The 15677-nt window shown below is 49.7% G+C and overlaps 1 protein-coding gene across 9 annotated transcripts in view; it reads right to left on the bottom strand.

Moving 5' to 3' along the window:
- The window catches only part of ADCY9 (adenylate cyclase 9), a 171042-nt gene extending 160498 nt beyond the window's left edge, over nucleotides 1-10544 (bottom strand). For 2 of the 9 annotated variants that reach the window (XM_045047979.1, XM_045047982.1), the window contains exons 1-4: nucleotides 10259-10534; nucleotides 8597-8837; nucleotides 7352-7649; nucleotides 2762-2899 (exon numbers count right to left, since the gene is read on the bottom strand). The gene's annotated coding sequence lies outside the window, so the exon portion shown is untranslated. Of the gene's footprint in view, nucleotides 1-2761; nucleotides 2900-7351; nucleotides 7650-8596; nucleotides 8855-10258 lie in introns of all 9 variants that reach the window. The other 7 variants (XM_045047974.1, XM_045047976.1, XM_045047980.1 and 4 more) reach the window with 7 other exon arrangements.
- Between the last annotated feature and the right edge of the window lie 5133 nt (nucleotides 10545-15677).

Raw genomic sequence — 15677 nt, 5'->3', positions numbered from 1 at the left:
ACTTAAAATTTTTTTTTAATGTTTATTTATTTTTGAGAGAGAGACAGATTGCAAGTGGGGGAGGGTGAGAGAGAGAGGGAGACACAGAATCCAAAGCAGGCTCCAGGTTCTGAGCTGTTAGCACTTAGCCCGATGTGGGGCTTGAACTCATGAACCGTGAGATCATGACCTGAGCTGAAGTCGGACACTCAACTCACTGAGCCACCCAGGCACCCCAAATAAACAAACATTTTTAAAAAGCAGGATCTTAGAGAGACATTTGCACACTCATGTTCATATAATTATTATATACACAGAATTATTCTCCATAGCTAAAAGACGAAAGCAACTCAAGGGTCCAACAACTGATGAGTGGATAAACAAATGTGGTATACACATACAATGGATACTACTCCTCCTTAAAAAGGAAAATTCTGACACGTGCCACATCATGCAGAAACCTCGGAGCCACTGTGCTCACTGAAAGAAGACACTCACAAAAAGACAAATATACTGTATGATTCCACTTACATGAGGTACCTAGAATAGTAAAATTCATAGACAGAAAGTACAGCGGTGGTTGCCAGGGGATGGGGGATGGGGAGTCAGTGTTTTATAGATACAGAGTTTCGGTTTTCCAAAAGGAAAAGAATTCTGGAGATGGTGGTGGTGATGGCTGCACGGGAATATGAATGTACTTAATGCCCCTGAGCTGTACACTCAAAAAAATGGTCAGGATGGTACTTACGGCTACCTATCAGTTGACTTTATGCTAATCAAAAGGAGACTATCCAGGTGGGCCTCACCTAATCACACTTAAGTCTTTAAAAGCAAAGGGTGGGGCGCGTGGGTGGCACAGTCGGTTAAGCGTCCAACTTCAGCCAGGTCACGATCTCACAGTCCGTGAGTTCGAGCCCCGCGTCAGGCTCTGGGCTGATGGCTCAGAGCCTGGAGCCTGTTTCCGATTCTGTGTCTCCCTCTCTCTCTGCCCCTCCCCCGTTCATGCTCTGTCTCTCTCTGTCCCAAAAATAAATAAACGTTTAAAAAATAAAAAAATAAAAAAATAAAAATAAAAGCAAAGGGTTTTGGGGGCACCTGGGTGGCTCAGTCAGTCGAGCATCTGACTCTTCATTTCAGCTCAGGTCTTGATCCCAGGTCCTGGGATCGAGCCCCGTGTTGGGCTCTACACTCACAGGGCAGAGCCTGCTTGGGATTCCCTCTCTCTCCCTTTGCCCCTCTCCTCTACTGGCACTTTCTCTCTCTCTAAAATTAAAAAAAAACAAAAAACAAAAAAAGCAAAGGGTTCTCTCCTGCTGATAACAGAAGAGGAAGTCAGAGATTCAAACCAAGGGGGGATCTGAGGCCCCACTGCTGTACTGAAGATGGAGAGGACACATGGGAAAGACTAAGAGTGGCCTCCATGAGCTGGGGGCAACACCTAGCTGACAGCTACCATGTTCTGCCTGGACGCATGACCAGCACGGCCAGCAGAGGTGGGAGATAATGAGTCGTGTTAACCCGCTAAGTTGGATCATTTGTTGGAAAGCAATAGAAGACTGATTGGATCTCCTAATTGGGGCCAGAAAGGGAAAGAAGACATTTTAGGGAGCAGAGATGACTCTCAGTGATTGACTTTGTCTTTTTCACATATTTCCACTTCCTCTAGAAAGCCTCCCCCGCCACCCTCCCGAGAGCCTTTGCGGATCCTCGCCTCTGTCTTCCTCTGTCGGTAATTATCTGCCACTCCCTTGGCCCTGCGCACAAGGGCCTGCCAGCCGGAATCCCCAGTCATCTCGCTTTCTCAAATCTGGTCTAAGGACTTCCAACACAGAAGCCACAACTTGACCTTTTTCATCTTTCCCAAAGCTCCCAGTACAGGGCCAAGCACACTATAAACTAGCCCACAAATTCTTGTTCACTAAGCCATTTCCTTTCAGTTCCAGTGACCAGCAAGGCCAATGAAGGCATTCAAACCTGATGTGGCCACAGGCACATGGAGAGCCTTTCCCCTAAGACTGGCTTCACCACCACCCGAGAGTAACAAAGCACCGAGATGGTGATACCCCATTTCTGAAGCCTGACTTTTCATTAACACTGGCCAGTCACATTTTCCAGCATGAGTTGGGCTACCATTTCTCTGAAGTTTTTTTTTTTTTAATGTTTTTCTACAACTGAAATTTGCCAACACAGAGGAAGTAAGAATAGGATGACATGAGGTCCCACAAAATGTGCTACCTGTGTTTTGTTCCACAACAACCTTACCCTGAATGCCTGCCAAGTCCAGACAGCATGGTGAGACCCCAAAAACAGAGAGCTAAATCACAATAGCCCCTACTCTTGGGCTGTCATCCAAGTATCCCCTGAGCACAGAGGTCATAGCAGAGTCTTTGACACTTTGGAAACTAGGAGGTTGGATTTCTTCAGGTCGGACCTCAGAATCAGGTCTCCTACAGGCAGGCAATGGGTGGGGTTCCCTTCTGCATTCTGTCCTGCTCCAGGGACTCTGGGGACGCCTTCTGTGCCCCACCCTGGACTCCAATAACACGCATATGATGTCACTGTCTAGATGTGCAACAGTCTTGGCCAATTTTATCCAAAGCCCTCAAGCACAGATTAAAAAGTAAATCCATAGCATTTGGACAGACCTTTACAGTTTACAAGCCACTGTCATATTAATTGTCTCATTTGATCCTCCCAGGAGCCCTAAGAGGTAGGAGGAGTAGATTATCATCGCCCAATTACCGATGAGGAAACTGAGGCTCAGGGAGCTGAAGTGACTTACCCAGAGTTACCTGGTTTGGAAGCCAAAAAACCGTGTTCTTCCACGTTGGATCTAGTCTTTGAGCCTAAATGGGAACTCAGCACAGACAGGCTAGGCTCTCCCCAGCTGGCCTTCACAGCTGGTGCCTTGAGAGTTTCTCTATAGAAAGAGTGAAGGAGAGGCTGGGAATCAGGAACAAAAAGAAAGTACAATGGTGCCTCATATTCTAGTAATATTTCATCTTTTTCAAAGAACTCACATATTTCTCGTCTCATTTGGTTCACAGAACAATCCCATAAGGTCAACAAGACAAGTATATTGTCATCAAAACTTGGATCAGAACTAGTCCCCAACTTTTCTGATTCCAAGACTCTTTCTATAAGATAAGGGACAGCATTCTTGCCAATGAGACCCTCCTTTCGTCCCTTTGACCCTGAAGGGTCAAGACCAAGAGACCACTGGATACCCTTCTCTTGTGTGGCCACACAGGTCCAACTTAGTGACCTTTCATTTCCCTATGTGATCCCCTGCCAGAAACTGGGCCCAGAATGCAGGCCCCTCCCCCTTCTGGTTTTAGGACTGCTTTCACAGAACCAATGTTTTTTTAAGTTTATTTCTTGTCAGAGACAGAGAGACAGCGTGCGAGTGCACACACGCATGGGGGAGGGGTAGGGAGGGGGGGGAAAGAATCCCAAGCAGGCACCACACTGTCAGCATGGAGCCTGATGTGGGGCTCGAACTCACAAACTGTGAGATCACGACTTGAGCTGAAACCAAGAGCTGGACGCTTAACTGACTGAGCCCCCCAGGCGCCCCACAAAACTAATCTTATGTAACCGATACACCAGGGGGAATGGAATCTGCTAGACTATTGCTCACCCGCTGAACACACATTTTCTGAGCAGGGTATCACTCTAGGCTACTCACTGGGAGTTTGAGAAATACCTCAGGCATATTCCCTAATAGAAGCTCACGATCTTGATCTAGTGGAACTGGCGAAAACACAAACACGTACATGACAAGGTACACGACATTCACTAGTACATGACAAGATGGAACAAATGTCACAACACAGTTATAAGCAAAGGGCTGCATGCAGATCAGCATCATGCTGGCTGGTGGGAAGGAAGAGTCTTTATGAAAAAAAGAGGCGTTGGCGCCTGGGTGGCTCAGCCAGTTGAGCTTCCAACTTCGGCTCAGGTCACGATCTCACAGTTTGTGAGTTCGAGCCCCACATCAGGCTCTCTGCCATCAGTGCAGAGCCAGCTCTCCGATCCTCTGTCTAGCTCTCTCTCTGCCTGTCCTCTGCTCTTTCTCTCTCTTTCTCAAAATAAATAAAAAAAACTTAAAAAGTAAAAGAAAAAAGAGGTGTTTAAGCGGAAGGATGACTGGAGAATCTTGACAAGTAGGAAGATGCAGGCTGTAAAAACAGCATTAACATTTGGGAACTAAGGATATAGTCCCTTGCGAGGGCAGCATGAAGTCCACTTGGCCCCCGATCTCCCACTGAGGCTGGCTGGGATCCAGCTTAGACCCCCAGCTAGATCTAGGCTGGATCCTGCCTCCATCCCAAGGGAACCCAGGAGACTGGGGCCACTTGCTCCGTCCTCCAGGTTCTGTGGACTTGCAGCCCCACCCACCAAATGTTAACTGCCCTCTTCACAACTCATCTCTTCCGCTCTCTAGTTGGTTCTCACATGTGTCTTGCATTCCCAACTAGACTAAAATACTGGTCTCCTGATTCCTTGAGAACATAGCAAGGCATGCCTATATCCCATCCCAGCCAGCATGAGGTGGGCACACAGTAGGCCCAACAACCTGTTTGTTGACTGGCTGCCGAAGTCTATAGGCCCAAGAATCACAACTGTACAAACAGGTAGACAAGAAGGGGCAGTACTTGTAACCCTAGCCTGGGATTACAGGGAAGGGGTTAGCAGAAGACACAGTATTTCTGGCTTTAAGGTTACATTTTATAGAACTGATCTAAATTTAAATCAAGGGGCTTAGACTTGCGGGGTCACTCTGGGGGGACTGCCCTGTATTTCACATTCTGTTCTCTCTTAGACCAATGTCCCAAGGTCTCCTTAATCCATTTTTCTAGTTCCTGCTTGTAAACATCTTCCAGTGAAACATAATGTCTCATAGTTCCTCTTGAAAAGAGTTACAGAAAGGCTGGCATAGTTGCCATTTCCAGTCTAGAGACTGGAGGACGATGCCAGAGGTGAGAGCAGAGTCAGGGCAAGAGGTGGGGGTGGCGAGGACCCCAGGGCACAGTACAGCCTCCTACCGGTTGGTCTCCAAGGAGCCAAAGTCTCAGCTGAAGTGCTGGGTGGACAGACTTTACAAACAGGGAAACTGGATAGGGTCAAAACCCAAACAGGTCACAGCACACCCAGAATGGAGCATGGGCAAGCAATGAACATCATCAGCTAGGAGTTGGGGGATGGGGTAGGTGAAAAGAACCAAATGCCCAGGTGGGTTCAGAGGCAGAGAATTTTAGTTTTAGGGATTTTTCTAATCCAACCCTCTTTAATCCCACAGATGGGGTCCTCAAAAAGTTCTTTCCTGGGGCACCTGGGTGGCTCAGTTGGTTAAGCACCCGACTTCGGCTCAGGTCATGATCTCACGGCTCAGTAATTTGAGCCTGTGTTGGGCTCTGTGCTCACATCTCAGAGCCTGAAGCTGGCTTCAGATTCCGTGTCTCCCTCTCTCTCTGCCCCTCCCCTGCGCGCGCGCGCTCTCTCTCTCTCTCTTTCTCTGTCTCAAAAATAAACATTAGGGGCGCCTGGGTGGCACAGTTGGTTAAGCGTCCGACTTCAGCCAGGTCACAATCTCACGGTCTGTGAGTTCGAGCCCCGTGTCAGGCTCTGGGCTGATGGCTCAGAGCCTGGAGCCTGTTTCCGATTCTGTGTCTCCCTATCTCTCTGCCCCTGCCCCGTTCATGCTCTCTCTCTGTCCCAAAAATAAATAAACGTTGAATAAATAAATAAATAAATAAATAAATAAATAAATAAATAAATAAATAAATAAATAAATAAAAATAAACATTAAGAAATCCACACCAAAAACAAAAAGTTACTTCCTGTGGTAGTCTAACCCTGTTCTACTCAGTGTCTCTCTGCGTCTTTGACCTTCCACTTCATCCTCCATATTGCTGTCAGACTGATCTTTCCACAACACAGATCAGTTCAGTGTCTCCCCTCCACATTCAGAAGGTCTGAAGTCAGCGTGACCCAGTAAGGCCTTCTCTGCTAGATCCAGACAGGGTTTGGAGTCTTATCTCCTCTCTACACCCCACTGACGTCATTCCCCCCAACAACGTCCTGCACAACACTCTCCAAAGTTGTAAGACTTACTCCTGTCTGCCAGGAGAATCCCAATTCCAAGGTCCAGCTCAAATGTGTCCTGTTCAGTTAAATCTCCCTGTGCTCATTCATTCCCCCAGGAAAGATGTGTTTACTTTCTCTTCCATGCTCCCAAAACACCTCCGTAGAGCATTTATCACCCTGACTCGAACTGATTTTACAGAGACTGAGAGGCCACCAGGAATAGGGATTGGTTTTGCCTTCTCATTGCTCACCTTGTCCTTACTTCGCACGGCAGGAGTAGGTGGTCAAAACATGTTTACTGAAAGAAGAAACCTTTCCTTTTTTTTTTTTTTAGTTTTCACTTTTAAGTAATCTCTACAGCCAGTGTGGGACTCAAACTCACAACTCCGAGACTGAAAGTAGCTTGCTCTACGGACTGAGCCAGCCAGGTGTCCCAAACCCCTTTCCTTTATAGCCGCACAGTGAGTTCCTGGTGGGGCCCAGTTAAGGTCGAGGTTGTCTGATGCCCAGGTCAAGGCACTGCTTTCTAGGCTGCTTCTACCAGTTTTTCGTGAACACGCACCTGGATGGCTCCTTACTAACCTGGACTTTCAGACACTGGGACAGTGACGGGCACCAACCGTCCCAAGTTAGCACCAAGCTGCTAACTGTAAAGAGAGACTCCTGTGTCTCTCCCGGGGAAGAGATTTGATTCGAAAAGGCTTTAAACCGAGCTGTAGGCGGCGACAGAGCAGGTGAGTCATCCCAGCCCACACCCGTTCTCTACTGAAGGGCCCCAGCGTCTGTGTGTCTGTGGTCATATGGGAAATGGGTACTCTGAGCTGACTCGGGTCCCAGGGAGGGGGATGCTGATGTTATGGCCAAGGACCCTTCACCCATGGTGATGAAGCAGGAGTGGTGGCCTTTATCTATGACAGCAAACATAAAGGGACTCAGAGAGCACAGGGGATGGCCTCAGAGAAGCTGCAGCCGTGGTAATGGCCAAGGGACGCAGCTCGCCGCTCTTGGGGCCCCATCTGGGCCCCTTGCACCCACACAGCCTGTCTCCACCGCCAGCCCTCACCCATGTCACTTCATTTCCCTAAACTCAAAGCTCCTCAAGAGAAACACAAGGTGTCCTCCACCACCCATCCCCCAGACTCAACCAGGACATCTATACTGCAGTTGAATTTTGTTTTAAGCAAAGTCAGCATGTAAAGTTGAGGGATACATCTTCATTTTACAAACTCTTTTCACCACCATGAGCTCCCCCAAGGCCTTCACTCACTGGGGGCTTACTTACCATGTGTAAGTTCCTCTGTTAGGAGCTGGAGCGATACGAACACCACTGCAGTACAGTCCCTGCCCTCAACCACGTAAGCAAGTTGCATATGCGAGTTACTGTACATGCAGGAAATAACGTGCTAAATCCTTCAGAGGAGGTTCACAAAGTGAGTCTGGGAATCTGGAGGCGAATGAGTTTAGAGGGACATCGTTCGGGAGATGGCACAGAAGTTGGGCTTTAGAGAACGGGTTGGATATTGCCACTCTGAAGCACGTCAAATGGCCTTCCATATGGAGGAGGTGTTGTCAGCAAAGGCCTGTGGGTGGAATCAAATGTCAGGCAGCTCCGTGTGGAAACCCACCAGGGCAGGCTGAAACAGCACATCCGACAGGCCCAAGCCCCAGGGGCACAGGCCAAGGCACAGGGAAAATGCTCCGAACAGCAAAGGTCAACATGAACGTAAATACTGCAGCAGCAGGACTTATTCTGGGCGAGAAGTGGGCCAGGATGGCCTTGGAATCCGGCCAGAGGTCAAAGGCCAGCTCTACCCTCAAAAGCTGTGTGATCTTGAACAAGTTACCCAACCGAAGTCTAGGTCTTCCCGTCTGCAAGGCCGCTCCCTGACACTTCCTACCTAGTGTGTCACTAAGAAATGAAATGAGATGATGGAGAGGACACATGAGGCACGGTGGCAGGCAGGGCAAGTGATCAGTCTATGTGAGGCTCTTCTTCCTGGCTTGAGGAGCCTGGACAGTGAACAAGTGAAAGACTGTGTGGGGCCCTCGAGGAAGGAAGAGGCCAATACAAGGGGATTCTAAAGCGAGGAGATGGTGAGGAAAGAGGGACTGCGGAGAAAGGAAACAAAGCCTCCACACTGAGCTTTCTGCTCCAGGGCAGGCCACCGTAGGGATGCTGCTAAAACTCCCCACCACGCTGGTAGGTGGTTTCTCCCTGAAGAACACCGTGTTCCAGGATCGACACCAGTGATGCAAGGAGCAGAACTGAGCTTGTAGGTGGAGCGATGGGTAGGAGCCGAGCAGAGATGAGGCAGCACGCTGGACCCCTGCCCAGATTGTGGGGGCATCAGAAATCAGGACTGGATCAAGATGGCACCGAGAGAGAAAACTGCTTAATTCCAAAAACTTCCACTAGGAAAGCCCAGAAGTCCAAGGTTTTTTGCACATCTAGACACCTGATCTTTTAACCTGAATACCTGGCTCATTACAAGCCAGCAACAGAGATACCGCCAGGCACAGGACTCACCTCTGCAGAGAGCCTCCAGTCTCATGGAGGAAGGCACACTAAGGGTCTTCAGGGAGATTTGCCACCTAATCCTACGTGTGTTTGCTCCTTGTTCATTTGTGCATTCATTCACTCCGTCATCCACTGCACAAACATCCACGAAGGAACTACTATACCCAAGATAAGATCCCGGAGAGGCAGGTGTCCCGTTGGCTGTTCACATCTCCATTCCTCAAGTTGTTTCACTTGTCAGTTCCCTTATCTGTCAAATGGAGAAAACTGGGTTTATGGGAAAATGCAATGAGATAATGGACACACACAATGCAGAGTAAGTGCTCAAGAAGTGTAAACTATTAACAAACGAGCAGAAGTAAGGTCACATGTTATATTGGATACCTTTCATTGCTCCTCTAGGTACTTTCTGCATCCTTTTCTATCTGTACTGTGTTCTGGAATTTTCCTGCATGGACTAATCAAGTCTCCTTTGCCCTCTGACTTCCCATGGGGTTTAGTACATGGAGAGCCTTGACAAATCATAGGGGTTTTATTTCCTCCCAACTGCCTTCCTGAACCCCTTGACCTGAAGTCCTAGCTCTAGCAAAATGACCCTCCACACAGCCTCTCTGCCTCGAGGCGTAGAGATGGTAAGATCCCTCTGTTACAAGCCCCAGAACATTTCACTATCCACGGTTCTTTCCCTACACCCTGCCTCAAATTACCCATTCATAATGTGCCATCTGTTTCGTGCTGGCCCCTATTATATACGGGGTAGGAGAGAGAGAACAGGCCTGGGAATCAGGAGACCTGAGTCCCACCTCTGCCACCAGCTGGTTCTGTGACCCTGAACACTCTTTTACTAGGTGTCAACGTCCTCATCTGTAAAAAGAACAGGTGGGACCACATAGCTCTTTTTTTGTATTACAATTCCCCACCACTGCTGGGTGTTCCGTGAAGTTAAACCCAGAAAAGGGATGCGTATCAGGGAATAAGGCTTCCTAGTGCAGAGGGCAGGTTAGCCAATTCATTCTTACCCAGGGAGGGCACCTAACTCCTTTCCAAGGACTTCCCTTTTCCTCCCAGATTCCCCGGGGACCAAATGATCTCCACTCCAAACATAACAGCCAAGGAAACCCAGGAAATTACAAGTAAATTCTCTCCTTTCAGTAACCAACCAGCCAACCTCGATTTAGCCATACAGGCCCCTTCCCAGCTTCTGTTATGCACAGCGGGCCAAGGTGTGGTGTGGTGTGGTGTGGCCAAGAGGCAGGTGCACACTCCCACCCAGGCATTCTCCACAGGGCTGCAAAGGGATATGATGCCCTCTCACAACTGGTGGGTATCCAGGGCAGAGGGAGCCACCCAAATCAACATCCTGTCAGAAAACCTACACTTGAGGTCTGTCACTGGACACGTTTCAAAGAGAGGCTGAGGACCATTTCATGGGATAGTACAGAATCTCTGGAGTTCTTTTTAGCTCCTAAATTAGCGACTCAGGGAACCCCAGGAGCCAAGAGAGACATTCCAATGAGATTACCCTCCCTAGCGCCCCCTACCCCCATCTGGAGTTTCACCTGCCCCAAGCGCTTTCCCATCTCCCCTCACCCAGAGGTAGGGCCAAGTGCCAGCATAAGGCTGGGTTTTTAATCCTTAAGGACAGCAGGAGAGGGCACTTTGGATACCAACTTCTAAGTCTCTGGCGGGGTAAGGGAGGAGGGATAATCTCTTAAAATCTCAGCTCCTGGGCTGGCCGCATGTGAAAACCACAACCTAATAACCGCCAACAACAATTTCTTCGACGTTCTTCACTTCCGGAAACCGTGGCCTCTCCCCACAACTCTGAGAGAGTTCAAACCCTTTCCTGGTTCCAAATCAAAACTTCCGAGAGCCTCTGGGCTTCCAGCGGCCAGACCGCGCACGGGACGGCTGGGGCCCAGGGAAGACCCAGGCGGCGAAGCCCGCGGGCCGGGCGGGGAGGGGACGAACCCCAGCGCTGAGCCGCCGCCCTGGCCGCCTCGAAGCGCCTGTGTCCGCAGGAAGCAACGCCGTGCGCCTGCGCCTGCGCGAGTCTTGGCACGTGACTCGGGAGCGCGCGGCCCTGGAGGGGGCGGGGGAGGGACCACGGCCGCATGCGCGGGGCGGGCTCCCGCGGGCGGGGTTCGGCTGGGACTCAGCTCAGCAGCTCCCCCGGCGGTGGGTGCTGGGGGTCGCGGTGTCGAGCCTCGCTCAGCGGTAGCGTTTTGCGCTGAGAAGCGGGCTTTCGAGACCACGCCAAGCTTGGCCAGGCGCTCGGTTCTCCCACCCTTTCGTTCCTGTTCCAAACCGCCCTGCTTTAGGGGCCTCAGTTTCCCCTCGAAGGCGAGGGGGTGCAGCGGGAAAAGCGGACCCGTCGGCGGTGAGGACGCCCGAGCCCGGAAGATGCGCCCCCTCCGGGACCCGGTCCCGCCGGATAATCTGCACCCGAGTCGCGGGGCCAGGAGCAGCTGGGGTCCAGGGCCCAACGGGGGTCCTAAGTAGGGCCAGACTGCTGAGGTGGGCTTCCTCCGCCGCCTCCTTACGGGGCTCCCGTATTGGCCCCCAGCTCCTAGCAGTGGGGCGGCGTCTGGGGGGGGACGCAGACCCTGAGCCCTCCAGCTGGCAACCCATGGACCGCGGGTTTGAGGGGCACGGTCCGAGGGACGCTGTCTGGGTTGCCAAAATCGACTGCTTGATTTGATGCCAGGCTCTCGCCCCTCGGTGAGCCCCAGTGCTGCTGCCCGCCTGACCCTCCCTGCTTGTTCATGGCCCTCTCTGTCTAGAAACTTGCAGTGGCCTCAAGCCCAGACTTCTTGACCTTCCATCTAAGGGTTTCCCTAACCCACCTCAACTCACCTTGACTCCTCACTGGCCACACACAAATGGCTCCCTCCCTTTCAGAGTCTGGGCCCTTGATCTTCCCCCAGGATCCGACCCCCTGGTCTCTGCCGTTCCAAACCTGTCCAGCCTTCAGAGTGGAGCTAGAATTCCACTCCCTAAGCTCAGAACCCCCTGGGTGTCTCAGTATTCCCAGGGGAGTCCTGATGTTATGTAAACGGATTCTCCTCCATAAAGGTAATCTGTTAACTGTTTAAATAAAAAGTCTGCAGTGCTTGGGTTTAACTTCTCAAATAATTACAAGTGAGAAAGAAAATCGTTTGCCACCCTCCCCCCATGTGACCTGGGTTATGATAGGGGCATATGGCTACTTTATCCCCCAGGATTTACCCAGTCACTCCAGTTCCATGTCTTGGGTCCCTAACTGGATCATTCACTCCTCCAGAGCAGAGATTATGCCTGCACAAATATGTGTAAATTCTAAATCTTTTGAAATTTTGGTAGGACAAAATTCAGAAGTTTGGAGAAAATGGAAATATAACCAACAAATGTGTTTGCATTCTTCACAAATACGAAATCACTCTTTTCAGTGTGTCAGAAAAATGTACTGTCACAATCGGTCTAGGCTCCAGACTAACACAAATCAATGTGATTGAATGTAGTAGAAGGGATAGTTGGATGGGTAGAAAATTGGCCCTTTGGTTTGTCATGTTTTAGCTGGGTGAACTGGGGCTTAACCTCTCTGGGGATGCAGCTTCCTCATGCTGGATTTGTTTTTAGGGATAATAAATATGCCTTCTCCATCTACATGAGCAGAGTGAGGGTCAAATGTGAAATGGAGTTAAGGGTTTCTGGGTTTGTTTGTTTTTAAGGTATTTTGTTGTTCAGGAAATAATCCTTAATAAATTTTTTTTAAGATTTTATTTTTTTAAGGAATCTCTACATCCAACATGGGGCTCAAACTTACAACCCTGAGATCAAGAGTCACATGCTCCACGGACTGAGCCAACCAGGCTCCCCCCAACCCCGACCTTAATAAATTGTCTAAAGCAGGGGCACCTGGGTGGCTCATTCGGTTGAGCGTCCGACTTCGGCTCAGGTCATGATCTCACAGTTCATGAGTTCAAGCCCTACGTCGGGCTCTGTCCTAACAGCTCAGAGCCTGGAGCCTGTTTTGGATTCTGTGTCTCCCTCTCTCTCTGCTCTTCCCCTTCTCACATGCTGTCTTTCTCTCAAAAATAAATAAGGATTAAAATAAATAGTCTAAAGCAAATGACGTTTAAATGTTTGAAATTTTGTTACTAACACATGTCAAAGTGCTGACCGGCCATTAGAAAAATCCAGCAATTCTAAATTTTTGCCAGTTTCTGAAGAGGAGGGAAAGGTCTTGGGATCAGCAAGAACAGTGTCACCAAAGGTAAGCCTGGTCAAGTAGCCTAGCGGGCCCTCACAAGAGTCAGGGGCTAGATGGAATTCTGGCCCTCCTACTTCCGGCAGCTCAACCTCTCTGGCCATCAGTCTCCTCATCAGTAAAATATGAGTAATAATCATAACATTTACAGAACGCTTTCTGTGGGCTGTGTACCGTTTCAAGCATGTTGCGTGTTTTAATTTAATCCTGGCAACAACCCCACAGAGAGAGGGGCTATTAGTGTCTCCATTTTATGGGTGAGGAAACTAAAGCACAAAATTATGTCATTTGCCTAGCTAGGGTGGCCCAGCTTGTTAAGTGGTGGGGCCCAGGACGAAGCCCAAGCAATCTGACTCCAGAGTCTCTACTCTTCCGTGCGAGGTGGCTCCCTCCCTGAGGGGCTGTGTGAGGATCCCATGAAATAATACATGAAAAACACCTGGCCTATTCCTTGGGTTTGTGGCTGCTAGAATTACCTCATTATGTCAAGGTATAAGTGTAGGAATGTCTATAGGTCTATAGCCCGGTTCCTGGCAAGAAGAATACTCTAGAAGTTGGTTCTCTTCCCCACTGAAATTTTGAAAAAACATTAAAGGTTCCACAGTGCAAGCAGACACAGAAAATGCCTATCTGTGCATGTTATTTTTTTTATCCTTTGGATAAGAAGTCAGTATAGGGAATCCCTCAGAACCTGTGGAATACACCTTTGGTACAGGCAAATTCATGCCTCTACTCCATTTTTTTTTTAATTTTTTTCAATGTTTTTATTTATTTTTGGGACAGAGAGAGACAGAGCATGAACGGGGGAGGGGCAGAGAGAGAGGGAGACGCAGAATCGGAAACAGGCTCCAGGCTCCGAACCATCAGCCCAGAGCCTGACGCGGGGCTCGAACTCACGGACCGTGAGATCGTGACCTGGCTGAAGTCAGACGCTTAACCGACTGCGCCACCCAGGCGCCCCTACTCCATTTTGTTTTGCGTACGTTTCCTTTTTACTGCCTCTATGGTCTTCTAAAGAAAAATTAAGGTTTCCCTGGATTGGGAAAAGCTTGAGCCTAATGTCACAGATGGAGGAATTGGCGTGAAATGTTGCCAGTGCTTGTGAGTTTTTCAAGGCTCAGACTTTTCCCCTTGGTTCACGGGGGTGGGACGCAACCACAAAGCCAGGGCCAGGTAGGTGTCCTCCTATGGCTGGGTCTTCCCGGGTCTCCACCCTGGGTCGGGCATCCGGTTCACCGCATGCACACACCTGCTACACATAAGCTCCCGCGACCTGTAATCCACGCATCATGCATAAAATTACCTCTCCGTAGCCACACTCACCTGCTCACCCCAGACATACTTTTTTCCCCAGGACCCTCCGCACACAACATTCGGTGCACAGACACCTTCTTTACTCCTCCCAAACCCGCTCACTCTGCCATTCACTGTGATGGCACACAGGTGATGGGTCCTGTGTGCTGGGCACTGTGCTACATACTCAGAGATCATTTGGTCACAGACACTCACATACACTTTGGTTTCTGCACACACAGATTCTACATGTAGGTATTTGCACGTCCTTTCACGTGTAACCACAGGTAACCCCCACATACTCAGATACATACATATACCTGTGGAGACATTCTCTCCATTCATGCCCCTTATATCCCCTGACTATATTTAGAATGGTCTTGGATTTTGCTTTCCTCCATGGCATTTTGCTTTCTCAACGGCAGACGATGTAAAGATGGTAGGGGACGAGGCTTGTGAAACAGCACAATTTTGGACGTGCTGGCAGGTTCTGGTGTGTTATGTTTATCTTCAAAACAGACATCACCTCCCTCCCTTTCCCTGGCAAAGCTCCATATTTCTCCCAGTCCTGGGAAAACACTGGCTGCCGTCCTGGGTGGGAGAGCTGACCTGGGGGAGGGCAGTGGTGGCCTTAGTTAGGTCAGTCTTATCAGTCACTGACTGTGGACTGTGGACCCTCGAATCAGGAGGAAAGCAAGGGAGAGGGAGGCAGTGAGCCAAACTGCCTCCTCATTCCTCCCTGAGATCAGCACCTCCCGACTTAGGAAAACCCAGGGCAGCTGGCCCCAGCACTGAATTCTGCATCTTCTCTGAGGTGACGCCATCACAATAGCATGTTGTCACTCTCACACTCCCCCCTTCTACTGCCAACCTCCCAGTGACTCCCCAGCTTCTTCCTTTTCAAACACACTCTCAACTGGGGGTGTGAAGTCTTCAAGAGGACCCCAGAGGTAATATTTCAAAGTAAAGGAGTTCTGATCTGAAGGACAAAGGCTCGGGGAGCCAAGGACAAGGTAGGGTTTCTTTAAAAACAGGTACGGTATGGGGGGAAGGGGGTGGGGATGCCTCGGTGGCTTAGTGGGTTGAGCCTCAGACTCTTGATTTCAACTCAGGTCATGATCCAAGGGTCATGGGATCAAGCCCGCATCAGGCTCTATGCTGAGCTCAGAACCTGCTTGGAATTCTCTCTCCCTCTCCCTCTGTCCCTCCCCTGCTTGTGCTCTCTCTCAATAAATAAATAAAAATAAAGAAACAAATAGGCACAGGAGGAGGCCTGGGGTCATGCCCCTATTTCTTAATTTTCAATCCTACAACAGGAAACCTCGGTTTCAAAGTCATCTTTGACACTGGGGGCTGGAAGCAGGAGGGATCTAGGGAAGAAGGCACCGGGGACGTCTAAAACAAGAGTGGGCAATTCATGGATTGTCAGTTTATCCCTAAGAAACTTAAAAATGAGGGCGCCTGGGTGGCTTAGTCAGTTTAGCATCCAACTTTGGCTCAGGTCATGATCTCACAGTTCATGGGTTCGAGCCCTGCTGTCAACACATA

Source organism: Felis catus, chromosome E3, assembly GCF_018350175.1.
Source record: "Felis catus isolate Fca126 chromosome E3, F.catus_Fca126_mat1.0, whole genome shotgun sequence".
Taxonomy (NCBI): Eukaryota; Metazoa; Chordata; class Mammalia; order Carnivora; family Felidae; genus Felis; species Felis catus.
The sequence above is the reverse complement of the archived record's forward strand: the minus strand, read 5'-3'. Positions and strand labels throughout refer to the sequence as shown.